This window comes from Ranitomeya variabilis, chromosome 4 (genome assembly GCF_051348905.1).
Source record: "Ranitomeya variabilis isolate aRanVar5 chromosome 4, aRanVar5.hap1, whole genome shotgun sequence".
NCBI classification, from domain to species: Eukaryota; Metazoa; Chordata; class Amphibia; order Anura; family Dendrobatidae; genus Ranitomeya; species Ranitomeya variabilis.
Genome location: NC_135235.1, coordinates 659908085 through 659914685, shown reverse-complemented (window position 1 = coordinate 659914685; position 6601 = coordinate 659908085).

Sequence of the window (6601 nt, the reverse complement as noted above, 5' to 3'; positions counted from 1 at the left end):
GAAAAATGATTTTTTATTTTCACGGCTCTGCGTTGTAAACTTCTGTGAAGCTCTTGGGGGTTGAACGTGCTCACCACACATCTAGATAAGTTCTTTGGGGGGTCTAGTTTCCAAAATGGGGTCACTTGTGGGGGGTTTCTACTGTTTAGGCATATCAGGGGCTTTGCAAACGTAACATGATGCCCGCAGACCATTCCATCAAAGTCTGCATTCCAAAACGTCACTACTTCCCTTCCGAGCCCCGGCATGTGCCCAAACAGTGGTTTACCCCCACATATGGGGTATCAGCGTACTCAGGAGAAACTGCACAACAAATTTTGGGGTCCAATTTCTCCTGTTACCCTTGGGAAAATAAAAAATTGTGGGCTAAAAAAATATTTTTGAGGAAAGGAAACACATTTATTATTTTCACGGCTCTGCGTTATAAACTTCTGTGAAGCACTTGGGGGTTCAAAGTGCTCACCACACATCTAGATAAGTTCCCTTGGGGGTCTAGTTTCCAAAATGGAGTCACTTGTGGGGAGTTCCTACTGTTTAGGCACATCAGGGGCTCTGCAAACGCAACCTGACGCCCGCAGAGCATTCCATCAAAGTCTGCATTTCAAAACGTCACTACTTCCCTTCCAAACCCCGACGTGTGCCAAAACAGTGGTTTACCCCCACATATGGGGTATCAGCGTACTCAGGAGAAACTGGACAACAACTTTTGGGGTCCAATTTCTCCTGTTACCCTTGGGAAAATAAAAAATTGTGGGCTAAAAAATCAGTTTTGAGAAAAGAAAAATTATTTTTTATTTTCATGGCTCTGCGTTTTAAACTTCTGTGAAGCACTTGGGGGTTCAAAGTGCTCACCACACATCTAGATTAGTTCCTTGGGAGGTCTAGTTTCCCAAATGGGGTCACTTGTGGGGGAGCTCCAATGTTTAGGCACACAGGGGCTCTCCAAACGCGACATGGTGTCCGCTAATGATTGGAGCTAATTTTCCATTCAAAAAGCCAAATGGCGTGCCTTCCCTTCCGAACCCTGCGGTGCGCCCAAACAGTGGTTTACCCCCACATATGGGGTATCATCGTACTCAGGACAAACTGGACAACAACATTTGGGGTCCAATTTCTCCTATTACCCTTGGGAAAATAAAAAATTCTGGGCTAAAAATCATTTTTGAGGAAAGAAAAATTATTTTTTATTTTGACGGCTCTGCGTTATAAACTTCTGTGAAGCACCTGGGGGTTATAAGTGCTCATTATGCATCTAGATAAGTTCCTTGGGGGGTCTAGTTTCCAAAATGGGGTCACTTGTAGGGGAGCTCCAATGTTTAGGCACACAGGGGCTCTCCAAACGCGACATGGTGTCCGCTAACGATTGGAGCTAATTTTCCATTCAAAAAGTCAAATGGCACGCCTCCCCTTCCGAGCCTTGCCGTGCACCCAAACAGTGGTTTACCCCCACATATGAGGTATCGGCGTACTCAGGAGAAATTGCCCAACAAATTTTAGGATCCATTTTATCCGGTTGCCCATGTGAAAATGAAAAAATTGAGGCTAAAAGAAATTTTGTGTGAAAAAAAAGTACTTTTTCATTTTTACGGATCAATTTGTGAAGCACCTGAGAGTTTAAAGTGCTCACTATGCTTCTAGATAAGTTCCTTGGGGGGTCTAGTTTCCAAAATGGGGTCACTTGTGGGGGAGCTCCAATGTTTAGGCACATAGGGGCTCTCCAAACGTGACATGGTGTCCGCTAGCGATGGAGAATTTTTCATTCAAAAAGTCAAATGGCGCTCCTTCCCTTCCGAGCCTTACCATGTGCCCAAACAGTGGTTTACCCCCACATGTGAGGTATCGGTGTACTCAGGAGAAATTGTCCAACAAATTTTAGGATCCATTTTATCCTATTGCCCATGTGAAAATGAAAAAACTGAGGCTAAAATTATTTTTTTGTGAAAAAAAAGTACTATTTCATTTTTACGGATCAATTTGTGAAGCACCTGGGGGTTTAAAGTGCTCACTATGCTTCTAGATAAGTTCCTTGGGGGGTCTAGTTTCCAAAATGGGGTCACTTGTGGGGGAGCTCCAATGTTTAGGCACACGGGGGCTCTCCAAACGCGACATGGTGTCCGCTAAAGATTGGAGCCAATTTTTCATTGAAAAAGTCAAATGGCGCTCCTTCCCTTCCGAGCCCTGCCGTGCGCCCAAACAGTGGTTTACCCCCACATATGAGGTATCAGCGTACTCAGGACAAATTGGACAACAACGTTCGTGGTCCAGTTTCTCCTTTTACCCTTGGGAAAATAAAAAATTTTTTGCTAAAAGATCATTTTTGTGACTAAAAAGTTAAATGTTCATTTTTTACTTCCATGTTGCTTCTGCTGCTGTGAAACACCTGAAGGGTTAATAAACTTCTTGAATGTGGTTTTGAGTACCTTGAGGGGTGCAGTTTTTAGAATGGTGTCACTTTTGGGTATTTTCAGCCATATAGAACCCTCAAACTGACTTCAAATGTGAGGTGGTCCCTAAAAAAAATGGTTTTGTAAATTTTGTTGTAAAAATGAGAAATCACTGGTCAAATTTTAACCCTTATAACTTCCTAGCAAAAAAAAAATTTGTTTCCAAAATTGTGCTGATGTAAAGTAGACATGTGGGAAATGTTATTTATTAACTATTTTGTGTCACATAACTCTCTGGTTTAACAGAATAAAAATTCAAAATGTGAAAATTGCAAAATTTTCAAAATTTTTGCCAAATGTTTTTTTCACAAATAAACTCAGAAATTATCGACCTAAATTTACCACTAACATGAAGCCCAATATGTCACGAAAAAACAATCTCAGAATCGCTAGGATCCGTTGAAGCGTTCCTGAGTTATTACCTCATAAAGGGACACTGGTCAGAATTGCAAAAAACGGCAAGGTCATTAAGGCCAAAATAGGCTGGGTCATGAACGGGTTAAATGAAGGGGTTTAATGCTTTTTAAATTTTGCCTTATATAAATGATTATACAGAAAAGAATGTTTCACTTTTTACTGTAATCTCCAATTAGTTGTTGATTTTAATTTTTTTTTGTCAATCCTTAAAGTAGTGTAAAAGTGTGACATGATTGTTCTCAGCATCGATCTGGGAGTCAGAGATATTTCCAGAGGTTTTCCCCATCCTGTTCTCCTTTCAATTCAGCACTTTTTCCATCCATTTCAACATTTTCACTGCCCCCCCCCCCCAGACCTCTTTGCATGGTCTGCAGGAAAAAATACTCTGATTTACCATTGACTCCCATAGCACACGTTAGTAGAAACAAGCATTAGGAATTTTTTCGGTTCGAGTAACGAACATTTTAGTGCTCGCTCATCTGTAATAAAGAACAATAGAGATAGCACTATTCTACTGTCTAAAATATGTTATGTTGCTGTAGCCCTAATATTTCTGTATAGGGGTCCCTGAATAGATAATTGTATCCCAGCATTACAAATTGAGATAAGGGAAATGGAGAGAGGGAGACATTTTATTTTAATTGGAATGGATCACACCAGATGTTCCAACAAAGAAGGAATAGATCATATATGTAAATAGTAATTTACAACAACAACATGTTTATCATTGTGGTATAGAAAACGTAAAGATGTTCACATAAGGAGACTGTGGATTGAAAGACTAATGAGTGGCAAATCGCTGAGATTGAGAGTTAAGAAGAGGGAGCAACAAATGTTGGATATTTTATGGGAGGTTCAAGGGAAGGTGTAGCAATGCTTTTGCATCATCGATTGTCTGGTATGGCAGATACCTTGATGACATGCTCATTATATGCAGGGGTATCTGCCATACCAGACTATGAAATACCTTAACTCTAATAACTACAACTTGAGATTCACCTACAAATATGATGCAGCACTTATTTCTGTTTTAGATCTGGAATTATATGTTGTATACAACCAGTTAATATCCACAAGAACTCACACTAAACCATTTAGTGGTAATACAATACTTCATACTACTAGCAGCCACTCCAAACACACAATTAGATCAATCCCTGTGGGAGAATGCACAAGGATCAAATGAAACTGCAGTAAAGATGAAAATGTACATATAGAACTAAACCAATCTTTAAAAAATGGTTTTGAAAAATAGCAAATATCCTGATTGGATACTCAATAGAGCGCTAAAAATTGCATAACAGGGGGCGTGGCCTGGTAGCGTAGAGGAGAGGACGCATTCCACAGGAGCTCCATCTGGAAACAGAGAATTTGATACTTTTAAATACATTTTACTGGCCTTAAACTTCCCAGAGCCCAGTTAGACCCCTCAAGAACATCTGGAGTAGACTCTGGGTCAGCTATATGGACTCCATCAGTCCCACAAAGAGCTGGACAGGCAGGACTCGAAGGGTCAAGCTGAAGTCGGGCATCATCTTCCCCCCCAGGTCCGGACGACAACAGAAGCAAAGCAGGATCCTCGGTGGATAAGTGGTGAGTCCTGCATATGGTGTAGGTGCCCACACAATCCCCAAACACCCCTCTCCTTGTTCATCGCCCACCCTGTCATCATCCCTGATACATAAAACGTCTGAGCTGAGGGCTGCACGTTACCTCCGGCCCAGCACAGTATTCCTCCCGGGCACACCACCCTCCCTCCTCTAACTGCAAGCACCTTACCTGCCCAGGGTCTGATTCCTGAGCCCTCCACACCAGTTGAGGAGGTTCCCCTTTTTCAAGTCGCTTGCCTTCACTATAGGTGCCGCGCTGCCTGGACTGACATGCAGTACGGGCACCCCACATGCTTAGTTTCTTTTCCGGCACCATCTTGACAGAAGTAAAAGTACTGCGGGACCTGATAAGCAGCTGAAACTTCAGCACTTAATAAAGCTACTCCAACAGTACTCTGCTGACACCTAGTCACCATTCAGCTCAACTGCACATTATATTAAGACACTGCAACATTTCGGTCAATTGGTTACCACCCGCTCAAGCACACAGGATGGTTCTGCCATCAAATGGACAGCCTGCTACTGATGTGAACTTTCTACATGCTATTTTCGGAGGTTAATGCCACATAGTGATTATTACTTTTTTAAAAAGGCGCCTGCCTACACGTTCTTGGATAGATAATGGATAAAACCCCCTCCCATTGGGGCTCACCTTCCGTACTGCGGTTGACCCCGGCCCTACCTGGGATATAGTTGTGCCGGTTTGAGGCTTGGCCCTACCTATTATTATGTAAGTTGCTTCAGCTAGATCCCGGCTGCAGTATTTCCCTTTCGTTACATGCATACCTTGTGACTACATACTCCTCGCCACCACCCATCGATACATTTGTGAACCTTAATAGTTCTAAATCTGTTAAAACCAGAGCTTAGGTTGCCAAATTTTCTCCTACAACACCGAACTCTATTACCGCCATGTCTGAGCAATCTTTAAAAGCTATCGCTGCTTCTATCATGATGAAACTCAGGCCGGTGATTGACACCAGACTTCAGTCTTTCCCATCCTCACTGGAAACAATCACATCCCAGCTGACTGACCACACTAATAAAATCTCAGCAGCAGAGCTAATTCCCTAGCAACCAGACAACCCCCACATGTACTTATGCTGGCGAACAGATGTAAATCATCCAGCTGCGGCAATAAAAACGAAATCTCCGAGCACTAATAAATACTCGGAGGACCCCCGAGCATGCTTGAGAAATCTCGAGTATCGAGTATATTCGCTCATCACTAATGCTTACCAAAATCATGGCTAATAGACTTCAGTCTATACTTCCTGATATTCTTATCCCATCTCAAACGGGTTTTGTTCATGGTTGGTCTATCACTTATAATATTAGGGTAGCATTGACTGCAGTTATAAATAATTACCAGGCCAAAGCAAAGCAGCATATATTGGTCAGCCTTGATGCTTTCAAAGCTTTTGATCAAGTGTCCTGGTCTCACCTCATTCGAACACTTAAGTATAGATTGTTTGGCTTTACTTTCTTTAACTTTGTAAGGACAATTTATACCAAACCCCAATCTTCGTTATGGCTTAATGACATTCAGTCAACTTTTTTTTCCATCTTTGGGGAGCAAGGCAGGGATGTCCCATGTCACCTTTGTTATTTAATGTTGCCCTAGACCCTTTACTAAGATACCTGGAGATGATCCCTTCCTGTGGGGGTATTGAGATCGGCCACCATACACTTAAAACATTGGCATTTGCTGATGATATCTTACTCATGACATTAATGAAATTAAATATAAATAAAATCTAATGAGGGAACACCGTCAGCAAAAAGGTAACTTAGTCTATGTATTATATGGTTACATATGTTCAATACAACTAACTTCTGTGGATCATTGCTGAGAACTTTGACGGTCTCCAATAATTGAGGTCTTTAGGAAAAGGTTTTTAGGGAGTTGATTTTATTTATATTTCATTTCCGTTTTTGCATATTCTCTATTTCCACTTAGGTGTATCATATATATCCTATAAAACAGTAATTTTAGAATTCCGGATTTCTGGTGAGATATGCAACCTAGTGCCACTGTTTCATCCAGGTTTCTAAGAGGCACACTTTACTAACCACTTTGTGTCTCTGGTGACACTAATAGTTATTCCTCACATTGGGCTCGAAGAGCAA